Raw genomic sequence first — 17,023 nt, 5'->3', positions numbered from 1 at the left:
TTTAGTGATCTCATCAGTTCCCATGGATTCAATTATTATTTCCATGTAAATTATGCTGTTTTATTTATTCAGTCCTAAGTATTCTCTTTACTTCTACTTTCCAGTCTGCGGACCATCTCCAATTGCCCTGACCTATATCTTGCCACTGAACCCAGATGATTCTGAAGAAGACAATAAGGCTTAATGACTTTGTTACAGTCTCCCCTCACTTAAATTCAATTCAGTTAATAGTCATGACATTGCTTTTTGATGTCATGGTCTTCTTTGTGAACAAATAACAAAGAACAGTTTCTAATCTACATTGCCTCTTAAACATTTTGTTCTGACTGACCAACAGACATCTCGAATTCAGTATGCACAAGAAAGAATTTGTTATTTTCCCCAAAAAACTTCTTTCTACTTAAAAATCTTTATTTATTGTAATAGGTACCACCATACTATCAACATTCCAGGCTTGCAGCATGTCATCCTCATTCTCACAATACAAATCCAAACTTTTTCCAAGTTCTACCATTGTGTCATTTATCTTTTATATGCTTATTTTGTCCAGTGGCATTATGAACATACTTTTCAGGCTCTTATTATCCACTTCTTAGTATTTTGTAATACCCTACTGATTGGCCTCTCTGATTTTTCAAGCCTCAATCTTATTCTGTAAGTACTTTACTCAGTGGTCAAATTGATCACTCTAAAACTATAGGGGTGACTATATGTCCCCCAGTTTAATAAACTCTAGTACTTCCTTATTTCCTCTAGAATCATAACATCTTGTTTGCCTTTTATGTTCTTAATAGCCTTGTCCTTTCTACATTTCTACATTTTTTTACACTGTGCTGTGCCTCATATACAACATTTCAATTCTTGATAGTTAATTTTCACTGGCTATTCTCCATTCCTAGAATGCTCTCCATCTTTGTTGCTACCTTCAAGATTCCATTGGTTTTTCTTCTAATCTGATGTTAAAATCCAACTTCTTACAAGAAACTTTTTCTGGTCAGTATGAAGGGCAGAAATGTGCAATACATAGTGTGTCAGGAAGACTCGTGTCCTTGCCTCAGATACTTCCTAGCTGTGTGACCCTGGGTCTTAACCCTATTTGTCTTAGCTTCCTCATCTATAAAATGGAGAAGGAAATGCAAAACAATCCAGTATCCAAATGACTAAACAATAAAAATAAAGACAAAACCAAAAAATCTTGTTTGTATATAACCTTTGAATAATGTCTCCCACCATTAAATTGTGTTCATCTTCAGGGAATGGACTACTATCATCTTGCTTTGCATTTCTATCACTTAGCATTGTATTGTCAAATATCTAGAATTTAATAAATGTCTATTAGAAAGCTTCCCAAATCCAAGACTGCTTGTATAAACATGTTATTCTGACTTTCAAAGTGTTACAGTATGAAATAACACTGGAGACCACTTCATTTTTGCCTAGGTGATACAGAAATTTTTGAAGAAATTCTAATGATGTCTAGTCCCAAATTTGATCCATGAACCACTTCACATAGGAGAAATGTACAACATATTTCGTTTTTACATTATCTCTCTAAGATATAAGTTATCATGGCTTTATTGATTGTCCATCTAAATTTTTTCCTTTATATAGGTGACTAAGCAGGACATTCTTGTGTATTTGTTTCTTTTTTTAGGAATAGCTGCACTCTTAAGACTCGTGATATATCACAATGTATGTGTGGGTGAGAGCTGGCAGCAACACATCATCAATAATATTATAAATAAACTATCAATTAAGAAGTGCATGAATAAAATAGAAGATGGGCAGGTCAAATGTCCATGAAAATGAATATATCTTCTAAGGAACAAATGGGATCAATGACAATATTTGCCTATCATAAATAAAGCTAAAGGTTTTCTTTTGAGAATTATTTTTCTAAATGCATCTCTTCCTGAGCACACCTACACTGGATAATTCTGTAGCTATTATTATTACCATTGGGAGAACTCAAATATTTGAAGTTTCAAAAGTTGCTTCACTACTTTAGCCTTGAAGTATTCTGAGAGGTTAGGGGTTCCAATCCTGTCACTCATTAGCTCTAAGTGAATGGTTTCCAATGGATTATCAGTTAATAAACTGAATTAATTTTTAGGAAAAAGATACTTCTTTTTTGGGTAGCTTTTGCTGATTTCTTTTTTATAATTAATTTAGATATTTATTTTCACATTACTGCAGTAGTCTTTGTTGTAAAAATAAACATAATCCCCATCCCCCCCACAAACTTCAAGAAATATAGAGCGAAAATAATAGTGTACTTCATTCTTTGTTCAGATACTATTACCTCTGCCACTGAGATGGATCATATTCTTTATCATAAGTCCATCATAGAAGTTGCCTCAATATTTTTTAGCACAGTTGCTATTGCTGACTCTATTTCTCTCCATCTTCTCCCCCCCCAACTCCCATTTATTCTATTCTCTCTCTACTTTAACCCTGTCTCTCCTCAAAAGTATGTTGTATCTGACTACCCTCACCCATGATCTTCCCTGTCTTTTATCACTCACATCCTCTCTCCCTTCCCCCTGTCCCATTTCTCCCATCTCTTTCCTTTCCTTTTTTCCTCTAGGTACTCTATTGAGTGTGTATGTTATTTCCTCTCTGAGTTACTTCCAATGAGAATGAAGGTTTACTCATTCTCCCTCACCTTTTTTCCATTCCACTCCATTGCAAAAGCTTTTGTTGGCCTCTTTTATGTAAAATATCTTAATCCATTATGCCTCTCCTTTCCCTTTCTCCCAATACATTCTTTTCTTGCCCATTAACTTCAACTTTATATCTTCATATTCAGCTCCTGCCTGTGCCTTGTCTTTGTATGTTCCTTCTAACTCCTCTAATAATTGAGAACATTCATATGAGTTATCAGTGTCATCTTTCCATGTAGTTCACCGTCATTAAATTCCTCATCATTTGCCCTTCCCTCTACCCTCTCTATGCTGTGCCTGAGTCCTGTACTTGAAGATAAAACTTTCTGTTCAGCCCTGGTCATTTCAACAGGTAACTTTGAAAGTCCCCTATATTCCTGAGTATCCATATTTGTCCCCCAAAAGAGTGCATTCAGTTTTGCTGGGTAGTTGATTTTGATTGTAATACAAGCTCTTTTGCCTTCCAGAATGTCAAATTTCCAAGCTCTGCAAGCTCTTAATATAGAAACTGCTAAATCCTGTGTAATACTGACTATAGCTCCATGATATCTGAAATGTTTCTTTCTGGTTGCTTATAATATTTTCTCCTTGACTTGGGAGTTCTGGTATTTGGCTATAATATTCCTGGGAGCTTTTATTTTGGGATCTCTTTCATGAGGCAATCAGGAGATTCCTTCAATTTTTATTTTGCTCTTTGTTTCTAGGATATCAGGGCATTGTTCCTGGAGATTTCTTGCAAAATGAAATCTAGACTTTTTTCCTGGTCATGACTTTTAGGTAGCTCAATAATTTTCAAATTATCTCTCCTGGAATTTTTTAAAAGGTCAGTACTTTTTCTAATGAGATATTTCACATTTCCTTCTAGTTTTCATTCTTTTGGTTTTGTTTTATTGCTTCTTAATTTCTCAAACGTCATCACATAGCTCCATTCTACATTTTGAAGGATTTATTTTCTTCAGAGGGTTTTTTTATCTCCTTTTCCATCTGTCTAATTTTGCTTTCTAAAGATATTCTTCTTCTCATTGACCTTTTGTACTGCTTTTTCCCTTTGACCTAAACTTGTTAAGATGTTACTTTCTTCAGTATTTTTTTGTATCTTCTTCAAGCTGCTGGCTTGATTTCAATGATTTTCCTGCTTCATCCTCATTTCTTTTCCACATTTTTCATCTATCTCCCTTACTTGATTTTCAAAACTTTTTTTAATTCTTCCATAGCCTGAGTTCAATTCCTATTTTTCTTGGAGGCATTGGATATAGCAGCTTTCACTTTGTCTTCTTCTGAATGTGCATTTTGATCCTCCATAGGCCCAAAATAATTGTCTGTGTTCACATTCTTTTTTCTTCTTTCATTTTTCTTCTGTTGTTTGCTCATTTTCCCAGCCTATGACTTGATTTTAACTCTTTGTTAAGGCGAAACTCTGCTTCTAGGGTTGAGGAAACACTTTCCTAAACTTTTGAGGGAAGACTCTTCCTCCCCACCCCCCACTTCAATTTCTAATGAAATTCTTTGATTGTTCTCTTGATCTGTGCTCTGGTCTGTGGATGATCACAAACACTCCCCTCTGCCCTGGGACTGAGAGTAGGATCCCTATTCTGCTATGGTGGTATGTGGCCCAGAGTGCAACCTGGTTTTGCATATGGACAAAGCAACAGATTCCTGTCCCAAGTATAGTGGAAAGACCTCTGCAGTCTCCCCTGATCCCCCTAACATCCATGGACTGATTGCACTGGAAGCTGCTGTTGGTCTGGCTCTGCAGGCTCCCAGGATGGGGGCTGCACTGAGGCCTGCACTGACCTGGACTCTATGCTCTCTTTGGTGTCATAGAGTTTTCCTGCTGACCTTTCAATCTTTCCTTGGCAATCCCTATACTAAGAGACCTGGAAACTGCCCCACCTGCCACAGAACCAGGCTTCTACCCTGGCTGTTCCTGGATGACTGGAGCCAGTTTGCTCTGGGGGTCAATGAGGTCTGGGTTATACTGCTGCCCTTTGCAACCCTGATGGAACAGACGCTTCCCAGGGATCTTCCAAGTTGTCTTGAGTTGGAAAATTATTTTACTCAGTTTTCTTTGGGTTCTGTCACTCTAGGATTTGGTTAGAGTCATATTTTAAGGCATATGGAGTGGTCTGGGGGAGAGTTTATGGGAATTCCTGCCTTCATTCTTCCATCTTGGTTTTTACCCACCCCCCAAAAAAAGTCTAGATATTTCTTAAAATGTATGCTTGGTAAAAGGATGCTAGTACAAATATATTTCCTCATCCATTCCCCCACTTCAAAAAATAATTGATGTCCCATGAGGACATATGAATTCCAGAGGAAAGAGGGGGTTCAACTAAGTTTATTGTGATAGTGAGACATATGAAGGAAATATGTGAACCAAAGAGTTAATTCACAATATCTAATTACTAGAAGTCCTTTCTTGAATCAAAGCCAGGATTTACTTTCGGTTCAAGATATGATGAGACATGAAGTCATTTTCTTATCTTTCTACATCCTTTTTTGTTATTTCCTTTCTCATATTATACTTGGTGTATCTTTCCTTTCTCAGATTGGATGCTCCATTTACTTTTGTGCCCTTCTATCTAATGATATGGTTAATGGAAAAAAATATGAAAAAGAAGATGATAAATTCTTCCCTCATAACTCTTACAAGAGCAGTGCTCTCTCCTGAGTCTAAGTAAAACTGGAACCCTCAATTTCAGAATTTGAAATTTCAACCTCTATGATATAGCCTATACTAAAAAGGTTCTAACAAAAAATCATTTTTAATTTTAATTAAAAAATGTAATGTGGCAGAATGAGTTAGACAAGTAATGACTGACACCAGATATAAAATATTATTGCTAGATTTGTTTTTACCCATCAGTTGAAGAGTAAGTTCAAATGAATTCAGCATTTATTAAGCACCCATGTTTATAAAACTCTGTGTTATGGGTTAAAGATGCAAATGTAAAAAACACTCTCTTAAAAAATCTTGTAATCACCTGAGGGACCAGAACATAAGAAATAAATGAACTAAGACACTTTTTTGGAGGGAAAAAAACACTAATCACTTGAGTGATCAAGAAGGGTTTCCCATGAGAGGTGAAATCTAAGCTAAGCTTAAAAGGAAGAAGTGAAAGACGAAGTGAAGATTTATCATAAGTGTGAAGAACAGTTGGCTGAAAACCATGAAGGTAGAATGTGAAATTCATGGGAATAGCCATTAGGCTGCTCTAATTGGAACAGTGTGCCTATAAGCAGAAATAATATACTACCAAACTGAAAAACTTCAAAAGATAATGATTATGAAGGTCTTAAAATAATAGTCCTTGGACATTATATTTTATCTCAGAACAAATCAGTTGATTAATCACCATTTTAAAAGTACTTCTATTTGGTAATACTGTGCAAAAGGCATCTTCCACTCAAGGAGTTCACAATATAATGGGAGAGACAAGAAGAAAACAACTTCTAAGTAGGATGAATAGGGGCAGGTTGGTGCTTCAGTGGATAGAGCACTGGCCCTGGAGTCAAGAGGACTGGAGTTCAAATCTGGTCTCTTAGTAATTACACTTAGTAATTGCCTAGCTATGAGAACTTGGGTGGGGCACTTAACCCCATTGCCTCACAATAAATAAATAATGAAATAGTTAAATAAATAATTAAACAAACAAATAATTGAATAAATTAATAAATAAATGATTAGATAAATAAATAAATCAATAAATGAACAGATAAATAAATAAATAGCATGACTAGGAAATAATGAAAAAGTAGCCCCTTGAATCGAAGAATTGCAAAAGGCTTTCAGTAAAAAAATAGCATTTTTAATTGAGACATAAAGGAACCCAGAGAAGTTATTAGAAATAAATAAGGAAGGAGAACAATCAAGGAGAGAAAATTTCCAGAATTAAAAGATGGCGTATCTTGTTTGAGGGACAAGGTACAAGCAAGAGAGTAGTATCATTTACTTAGCATCATAAATCTAAATACCTTATGCTGGATTTGAATTTAGGTCTTTGTGACTCCATTCAGGATTCCCTCTACTGTACAGTCGAGCTATTAATTTAACTATGGTTAACCTTTAACACTTTAAGGAGAATAAGTTTATCAAATTACTTTACAGGATGACAGTTAACTGTGAAACTGTAGGCAAAGAGTCAATAGATCAGGAATAGTTTGCTTTCACCTCTGCCTCTAGTACACACTGGCCATCTGAGCTTAAGTGAGACATTTTGCTACTAAATGCCTCCTTGATATGATAAAATTACTGAAAAGTTACTGATCTTCATTAGTGGACATCTTTCCTCATCAAAAGTTACTTTTAAAAAATGTGTGAGGGCATCTAGGTTGTGCAGTGGATAGAGCACCAGTCCTGGAGTCAGGAGTACCTGGGTTCAAATCTGGTCTCAGACACTTAATAATTACCTAGCTGTGTGGCCTTGGGCAAGCCACTTAACCCCATTGCCTTACAAAAAAAAAAAACCCTAAAAAAACCAAACTAAAAAAAATGTGTGGTTTGAGGAGAAAAAAACAAACAAACCTAAATTACTAGTCTTCTGGTTGGGAGATTGAAGGAGTAGTTAATTTTCAAACTAATCCTTTCATGGGGAAAAATCTTAATTCAAAACTTAAATTTAATCTTAAACCACTGCAAGAACACCTTAAGCCTCAACTTCACCATAGCTCAAAAGAAACAGGAATGTAGACAGCAGCCTGATTCCCAGGAGGCAGCTTTCTATGAAAAATGGTCCTTTACTGAAAGAAGGATCAGAGCACTCTTTTTCTGAAAGTCTGCTGACCTGTGGTTCAGAATGCTGACTTGACCTGGTTAGTTTTGCTACCCCCCCCCCCAAAATACAGTGGCTGAAAGATGAAATGATAGAGGAAAAAAGGGTTTAAATTTCTAAGAATACTGATTTATATTTTCCATTTTCATAGCAAATGAGGACCAGACATCTCTAGCTTCAGAAAGTCATAATTTTATACATCAAAAATAATTAATCAAGAGATAAAAATTAATTAGGAAGCAAAATTATGTAGTCTTAATTCCAATTACAGGAAAGATTAAAGACTTTCCAGTTTGGGAAGGAAAGAGCAAACAAGCCCAGTTCTCAGAAATCAGAAAAAAGAGGTGTCCCAACCCCATTAAGTGTATGTATTCAATCAAAGGAACATGAAACCTCACCAAACTGACCAGTATGGAGTCCATTTTCAGATAAGACAAATGAGTGGCTTGAAATGTATAATTGTGAGGTAACTCCTCATAACAATCTTCAGATCTGGGTTTGTGGTCAGCCTAAACTAGATTCTTAGTTAAACATTTTTAAGTAGGAAATAAGAGGCAGTCTAGCTTCTCAGTCACATAAGACTAGGTTTAAACTATGCATTTAAGTTTGTTGGCTTTTTTTCACAATTCCCAGTCAAATAAAGTTTTTCTTATATGACAGAAATCGAACTAGATCTATAACTCAATAGATAGGGAACTCAAATTCACAACTGAGTTAAAAAATTGAGTCAGTCTGGTTGACCAAGGGGCAGTTAGGGGGCACGTGGATAGAGCAATAGCCCTGGAGTCAGGAGGACCGGAGTTCAAATCCAGACTCAGACACTTAAAAATTACTTACTTTGGGCAAATCACTTAAACTCATTTCCTAGCAAAACATGCAAGTGTGCAGGTGTGTGCACTTGCACAAGCACACGCACACACACACACACACACAAACACAAAGTCTGGTTGACCCAGTTTTCACTACCACTTTGTGTTCTAATACCCTGATGACATTCTAGAATCCTTTGTTTATGTAATAACTAAAATAGAACAGAAGTGGTCAAAGTGACAAGATTAAAATAAAAGAATTTAAAAATCATGGGACACAATGGTAGAAAGAATACTAGATTTGGAAATGTAAGATCTGAATATGAATCTTGACACTTCTATTTACCATTTGTGTGATAATGATCAAATTTTTTAACTCCTCTGAGTCTCTATTTCCTCTTCTGTAAAATGTGGAGTTGGAAATAGATAAAGGGTTCTTAACTTTTTTCTTATCTTAACTATTTTTATGTTATGAACCTCTTTATTGGTCTCATGAAACTTAAGGATTCCATTACAAAATTTTTGTTATAGTTCTTTAGTTGTTCCTGAACCAACTCTTTGTGACACTATTTGAAATGTTTGTGACGAAGAGTCTATATTGTTTTGGCATGTCCTTCTCTAATTCATTTTAACAGATTAGGAACTGAGGCAAAGAGATTTAAGTGACTTGTCCAGGATCACATAGTTAGTGTCTTCTTATTAGAATAATATTTTTACATGTAGAAAGGAATAAAATATATAATAAAATAAATAGGATAAGAAAAGAAACTACATCAAAATATTTATTTTAATATTAACAACTGTACCAAAAAAGGTCATGGCCTATATTGAGAACTCCAGAAAATCCATTCTGAGACTTCTTTAGGCTCTTAATCAATGAGCCTATGATCTTTATGCTTTTTGAAAAAAGGGACAAGAAATCTGGAAATTGTGACATGATGTGTCCCACTATGGTTAATTAAATAATTATTTTTCCCAAAAATTGCTAAAATTTGACATTAGGATCTAGACTATGTAAGAAAGATAGAATAATACTTATCTAAGTGGAATTCAACATTTCCATTCCTGAATATAATTAAGAACAAAACATCTCATTTATTTATTTGAAATAATTTAAGACTTGATTTAATGGTTTGAGTCTGGTACAGACTTGACTAGGAAAAACTCTTTGAGGGCCCATCTAATCTTTGTATTATCCTCAAAAGGGTGCAGTTTTAGTGTTCTGGATGGGGATGAGGAAGAGTATAATGAACTCAACTGTATAGTTTTTCTCTTTCTGTATATTAGTTGCCTTCAAATTCAGTCATTAAATATAGATATGTGCCTTAGTTTATTATTATTTCACTGAATTTTAACTAAAAAGAAAACCTCTATTTAAGGAAATCAAATAGCATAGGGGGAACTTCTCATAATGTACATTCATATTAATAATCTATGTTGAAAATATCTCCATTTGAAACATAATTTCTTAGTTTACTCTCCAAATAGAGAGCAATAAAACTTTTAATTTAAAATGATCAATAAGTAATAAGAATATTACATGGGGCTTTCACTTCTTAAACTGATGCTTAGAATTCTTCATGATTTGTAGCAAGTAGAGAACAACAAAAAAAAGAGGATTAAACATTGATTCCCAATAAATTGAAAGGATTAGTGTTTTCTTTGCCATGGAAACTTGCTGAGAAACTCAGGCTAGAGTGGTACATTTTAAAATGGTAATTGACATCTTAAAAACACATGATACTATAGGTTTGGAAATGAAGGCTCTTGGAGAAAAAAAATGAATTGACAAAAAGCCTCTCCTATAATACCATCTTTCAAATAGCTGAATAAGTAATGCACATTTTTTCGTAAATGGGAATTGCTGATGTAGTGACAATATAGTTTCTGTTAAAATGAACTATTTACTTACTCTATTCAAGAAAGGGCTTGATTCATTGCAAAGCATTTTGAGACTTCTACAGAATGAAAAGCTGTGGCAGCTGGAAAAATTGTCTTCGTATCCAGGCGGCTGAATCAGCAAGAAATCATCCACCTACATGAAACCTTCAAAGTTTGCCTACTGCTTGTTGAAAAACCAGGAAACATGGACTTGACTAATAATGACCCTGAGTACCAGAGCATGATCTCTTCCTTAAAAGTGATTAATTGTGGAGAATTTTTGAATGAATGGATTTTATTTATCTCTAGGCGTTCAAAAGATTGAGAGCCAGAAGACTCTAAGAGACTATCTACCCTAATTCCTTTCCATTTTAAAGATGTGGAACATAAGGAAAAGGGAAATTAAGTGACTTACTTAGTATAATAGATCATAAGAATGCTGGATTTAGAGTGGAAAAAACTGAAGAAACTGAGGTCTGTGAACTATCAAGTGACTTGTCTAATGACATACAGCTGCTAAAATAGCAAATATGGGACTCAAAATTAAGTCTCATGACTCCTAATTCAGCATTCTTTGCACTGAGGCAGGTACAAGTACAATGCTGCCTCTAACTTGAAACCCATCACTCTTCCTACTATGTCAACATCCTTCTGTTTTGAGAGAGGCTGATGTCTACTAATTGGAGAAGCATCTTTGTACTCCAGTATCTTTGCCAAGAAAACCCAAAAAGTCAGAAATGGTTAATCAATTAGCCAATAATAACAACAATAAATGTCTATTAATACTGAGTTCTTGGAGAAGTCTTAAGATGTTTGTATATGAGAAAAACTATAATAGGGCACAAAGTGTTAAAATGATGAGAATAAGAAAAAAGTCTAAAAGCTATGGGACACAGCAGGTAGAAAGAATTGCAGATTTGGACACTGAAGTCATGAAAATGAACGTTGACTCTTCTATTTACCATTTGTATGACAATAACCAAATTTCTTAGCCTGCATGAGCCTCAGTTTCCTCAACTTTAAAATGAAGGAGTTCAACAGATCCAGGATTTTCATCCATTTTTTTCTGTCATTCCTGTAAAACTTCCACATTTCTTCTTATATTCATATTTTAAATGCATAAAATAAAACACAGAGAACAAAAGATGGCAATTATATTTAAATATAATCATCAAAATATCAAGAGCAAAAAATACAAAAACCCCCAAAATATCAGAAGTCATATTGTACTTATAATTATCATAACATTAACAATGACAGCAAAAGAAAATCATGGAGCTCAGGTTAAGAACTCCTGATAATCATGCCTGAGGCTTCTTCTTGCTCTAAATTATTGATCCTATCTATATGTTTCTTAAATTTTTTGCCAAAAGGGACCAGAACCCCACAGAAAGTTGTGATATAAGTCCCCAGAGAATTAAAGATATCAGGAAAAAATTTGGATAAAATGAGTAATATTCTTGATGATTCCTGAAATATTTTCATTGATTCTACTCAGAACAGGTATGAATGGAGAGTTCTGGGTGTAGAGTCAAGAAGACCTGAATTCTAATCTAGTCTCAGACACTAATTAGTCATGTTAACCTGGACAAATCACTTCACCATGTTTATCTAAGTTCCCTCATTTCTAAAAAGCTGATGAAGGAAATTGCAAACCACTACAACATATTTGCCAAGAAGACTACAAATGGGGTCAAGAAGAAAGACATGACTGACTGAAGTGACTCAACAACAAAAGGATTGAACCAGATGGTCACTTTGATCATGTGAGCCCTTCCAACTCTGAAATTTTGTGATATTCATAGCAACCCTGTAAGTTAGGTGTTCTTATGATCTTATTTGGAAGAAGATAGGAGGTTAAGTTGGAGAAACCATTGGGTCTGGGGGTCAGATAGATTTGAATTCAAATCTCAGATTTGTGACCTTAGGCAAGTCACTTAACCTCGTCTTACCTTGATCTACTAAAGATGAAAAGGACAAACCACTCCAGTGTCTTAGCCAACAAAACCTCAGAAATATATTGCATTCTATGATTCATGGGGTCATGAAAAGTAAGACATGTCTCAGAGACTGAAAGACAAAATCAGAAGAGAGTTCAGATACTCAGAATTTCAAAGAATCATGAAAATATGCACTCAAGTTTGCAGTGGACTGAGGGGTATTTTGGTAAAACCATACTTGGTAGGTTGTAGTATATTATGCTAGACTAGTGATAATTCATCATTTTCTGAATAATCAGAAATAAAAAGAATAAAAGATAAATAAGGAAGCATAGAAAGAAAAAGAGAGAGACAGAGATAGAGACATACAGAGAAATAAACCCAGAGAGAGATACAGAGATAGAGAAAGCACCATTGATAGTGACAGATACAAAAAGATAGAAAAATAAACACACAGAGAGAGACAGACAGACAGACAGACAGAGACACAGAGTAGGGAATGAAAGGGGCAGCGATGGGGAGAAAGTGAGAGTATTTTAGTTTATTTTATTCTTTGTATCTTTCCTTTGACTCCCTGTGAAGTCAAGGTGCATACAATCAAAGCAATTGCTAAATCCCTTTCTTGATTTGCTATAGCTGCTTCATAGAAATCTGAGTTTTTGGGGGGAGAAACCACCTTTTTCATGGAAAGTTCTTTCCAGATTTAGTAATCCTGTAGTTTTTTTAAAGGATTTGAATTGGAAAAGTCTTACTAATTATCAGCAGAAAGCTCTTCTCACTTCTGTTATATGATTCATTGTTGTCCTCATTTCTAGTCCTTGTTATTTTTAGACCACACACAAGAGGGATTGGAGTCTATCAAAAATGACAAAGTCACCATGGAGAATTAAGGAAACCCAGCAAAGAAAGGAAATTAACTGTCTTCCAAGCCAGTGTCTCACATGTTGAGGAAATATTCCTTACTTATGGGGTAGGTTTCACTGGGATTTAAGAATTTTTTTTTAACAACTAGGAGAGGCAAAATTGTTTTGTTGACCACATAGGCCCTGAGGCAATGTCTACATCATATCAACCATTCAGATAGAATTTGAAAAATACAGTCTATTCTGATTAGTTTGGGGCATCTTAATGATCCCACAAATTTCAGTTGCTTTTCCAACCAGTACCAGTCAACCATAACAAGTGAATTTTTCACTCAGACTGGTTGATTTTCTGGCCCATTAAGACAGTTGATTCAATTCAACTGAATTTTCTCTCACCTAGTCCTCGATGCATGTTGATGGGTTTGTAGTGCCTACTAAGTAGCAGGCAGGCCACAGTTACAGGTTATTTATCTTGTCTTATCATCTTTCTATAATTTTTAGCTTCTGTTTTGGACTTGCATTTGGGCCTAAGGTCCTGAGTATTGGATCATTGGTTTAGATGATATAAGGAATCATTAAATAGTCTCAATAGACTCAATTCTCTTTTTTGCTGTGTCAACGTGTTTATATTAGCTGCCCATTTGTAGACCTAGATTATCTTATACAATTTATATCTAAAAATGTGTAAGATGCAAGCTCTTTGTGAATGCTCTTTGAGTGTATAAATGTGACCAGAGACTACACAAAGAAAGATGCAATGAAGGAGTTGAGAGTCTTCCTTTATTTTCCACTGAACATATCTGGTATTTTTATATTTAATTCTAGGAGTCACCCTTCAAAAATATATTGATAATATGGAGATATTCCAGAAGATTGTGAAAAGTAAATTAAAAGGATTCAAGATTCTTCCATAGACGATTATTTAAAGGAATCTAGAAGGCTAATATGGGAGAAGAGAATATTAGAGACTAAATCATAGTAAGCTTCAAGGATTTATAGAGATGTCTGGTGGAAGAGAGATTAGTGTTATACCTTTTGATAATAGAGGGCAGGACTGGTTCAATGAGTAAACATTTGGAGAATAAATGCCTATATCATATAAGGAAGAACTTCCTGTAGTTAAAGTTTTTCAGAAGTTACATGTTTTCCTGTAAGTAATAGATTCATTCTTATTAGAGGCTTAGAACTGAAGGCTAAGTCATCATTTCTTGGTTATATGGTTGAGAATATTCTTCCTTGTCTAATGGTTTTACTAGTTGGCCTCTGAAATCTTCTCAAGAGAGTCCTCTTTTGAGATTTTATGTTCTTTCTTCCATGTTTCAAGAACATTGTGGAGAATATTTAGTCATTTCATCTATCTATGACATTCTTTATCTACTTACATACTCTAACATTCCAACAACTTATACTTTTCAGATTTCACTAAAACCAGATTAAATTATCTGTGTGAGATCAGAAAAGACTAGGCAACTGAAATTTGTGGGATCATTAAGATGCCTCAAACTAGTCAGAATGGACTGTATTTTTCATATTCTACCAGAATGGTTGATATGATGTAGACATTACCCCAGGGCCTATGTGGTCAACAAAACAATTTTGCCTCTCCTAGTTGCTAAAAAAAAAAAAAAAAATTCTTAAATACCAATGAATCCTACCTCATAAGTAATTTAGATAATATAGCACCTTCAATCCAAGAACTCCCTTTGAATTGTGAAATTTCCCCTTATCTAATCATGTATATTATTAAGTTAATCAAGATTATTCAAATGACTGTGTCCCTCGAAAAATCTGTAAGTCAAGCCTAACTAAAGGCCTCTGAGTTATTCTCCTCTTCTAATATTATAGTCACTTATGCTTGGTAGCACATGTGGAGACTCACAAAAAGATCACAATTCTTAAAAGATGAAACAAAATAGCTCTGTTATGAACCACTTAGCTAAGACATGTAAACATATCATGGAACATTTATGTTAAGATTTTCAAAGGCTGCATGGCCTGCAATGGGTTGAAGGGAGGAGTTAAACGGGAAGGCACAATGTCAAGTTTTTCAAGGGAAGGTAGTTTTTGGCTCTAAGCAGCATATATATTCATTGCACACATTAAGGGAAGAGGGTATGTCTCAACCAGAACTATAGAGGTGGTGATTGAAGTCCTGTCAGACAAGATCCTTGTAGTCTTCATACTGAACAAAGAATAACCCCAGTGAGCAGAACAGGGTGATATGTTGTTTCTTAAAACCCTTGTCATCAATTGAATGAACAGAAATTACTCTATCCTTATTAATCTGTGGACTTGTCCCATGGATGGTCCCAGTTCCACTAAATGACTTTAACTTCATGAGTGACTTGACATTATATTAGTAACCAGAGAATTTATTATTTCTGTCCTGGAAGTGGAAAAGAACTCATTATAAGACAATGACATAAAAGCCATAAAATTATCAGATTGTAAATCTAGATAAATAATATTTAAGATAAACACAATGTAAAGTATGGGATATTATATTTACATAAAAACTTTCCTTTCTATTCCTTAGCAAATGACCTCAATGGGTATCTGGTAGTCTGTGCTTTCGTTCTGAACTTCTCAATATTACTAGGTCAATCCTTTAAAAAGTGTTATATAAATCATTTTTATGACTGTATTTCAAATCATCCTAATATTGTAGTTCTTCCAGAGTCTGGACCTTTTTGGAATGGTCAGTGAGACCCCAGGGTCAATTCTAGTCACAATTAAGCAGATTAAGATTTGGTCAAATAGAATTAATTTATAAAATATTAATTTTGACAGGATTGGACTAAATGACTTTTAAGGTCCAACCTTCAAATTCCAATTAGTCATCCTAAGAGATAATAGTGTAGACTTAATTTGTCTCCTTGTATCTAGCCTCTTCACTTCTCCAATCAGTTCTCCATATAACTAGCAAAAAGTAGATCCCTAAAGTCCAAGTCTAGCCAAGTCTTCCCCTCCCTGAGAAGCTTTGATGATTCTTGATTACATAAGGACTACAATCAAATCTATTTGTAATTTATAACTCTTCTTTTTTTAAATTTATTTTTGCAAGGCAATGGTGTTAATGGTCTGTCCCAATCATACCCCTCCCCAATCCTTGCCTCCACCAGTTTTTGTTCTCTTCCCCTTAAAAAATAACAATTATAGGGTATGTATTGTATATGTTGTATCTGCCTAAGAGAATGGAAGGTCCATGAAGGTAAGAATGGTTTCTTTTTTTTTTTTTTTGGTGTCCTTTCCTAGAGCTGAGAGCATACTTAGTATTCAATTAAATACTGTAGCTTGTTTGTTGCATTGAATTGGAGCATTGTAAGAATTTTCTTTTGTAAATAAACTAAAAAGCAAATTCAATATGATTTTTCGTTGGTTTATTCACTTCTTATTGAGCTTATTTAATTCCACCTACAGTCACACATTGAATGTCTTTGGAACTTGTTCTTTATTCCCCTCCCTCCTGTAGCCAGAGGCTGCTAAATTATGGGGCTTCAGAGTTTCTGAACTAGAGAAAGAAACTGTGTGAAAATAGTCCTGCTGAGGAGTTTAACATTTTCTTAGCAGCCTCTCTTATCCCCTCTTTACAAGCTTGTGACTTCTCTTACCTAGAGTTGATCTCACTCAGGAGAAATGGCTCAATGTCTCTTCATGGGAATTAAATCACAGAATTTCCAAATTGGGAAAGCCCTTCATAGGAACAAGCACCCCTTGGTTTTACTCCCCTTGTGTTACTTTGTTCGCTCTGAATAGAGGGACTTGATACCATAGCAACACTCCTTGGAACGTCCTCCCCAAGCCACAATCAAATTTAAAGTTTCCCTCAGTTGCTAGAGCAACCGGTTATAACCTTATGCTTCCAGCTCACTTATTCTTCCTTGTCTTCCAGTCAAGGTGCCATTTACACTTTTTAGTGGGTCCATATCAGTTCTATTTTGTGGGTTGGATTCTTTGGCTGACAGATTTTGTCAAGTAGACCTTGTTTTGCTCTCACCGCCATTCGCTTAAAATAAAGTTAGGAATAGAGAGAGTAGAATGTATATTTTTTCTCAGGCAAGTCAGATTTTGGGAAGCAAGACTACGTTTGACATA

The 17,023-nt window shown here is 34.9% G+C and overlaps 1 long non-coding RNA gene across 3 annotated transcripts in view; it reads right to left on the bottom strand.

Annotated features, from left to right (window-relative positions):
- Window positions 1-16,662, bottom strand: part of LOC141510994 (uncharacterized) — a 54,117-nt gene extending 37,455 nt beyond the window's left edge. For 2 of the 3 annotated variants that reach the window (XR_012475226.1, XR_012475228.1), the window contains exon 1: window positions 16,540-16,662. This is a non-coding gene — a long non-coding RNA (uncharacterized LOC141510994). Of the gene's footprint in view, window positions 1-12,077; window positions 12,196-16,539 lie in introns of all 3 variants that reach the window. The other variant, XR_012475227.1, reaches the window with a different exon arrangement.
- Window positions 16,663-17,023: the final 361 nt, after the last annotated feature.

The sequence above is a fragment of the Macrotis lagotis genome, chromosome 2 (assembly GCF_037893015.1).
Source record: "Macrotis lagotis isolate mMagLag1 chromosome 2, bilby.v1.9.chrom.fasta, whole genome shotgun sequence".
Lineage (NCBI taxonomy): Eukaryota > Metazoa > Chordata > Mammalia > Peramelemorphia > Peramelidae > Macrotis > Macrotis lagotis.
This window is presented reverse-complemented; position numbering and strand designations above follow the sequence as displayed.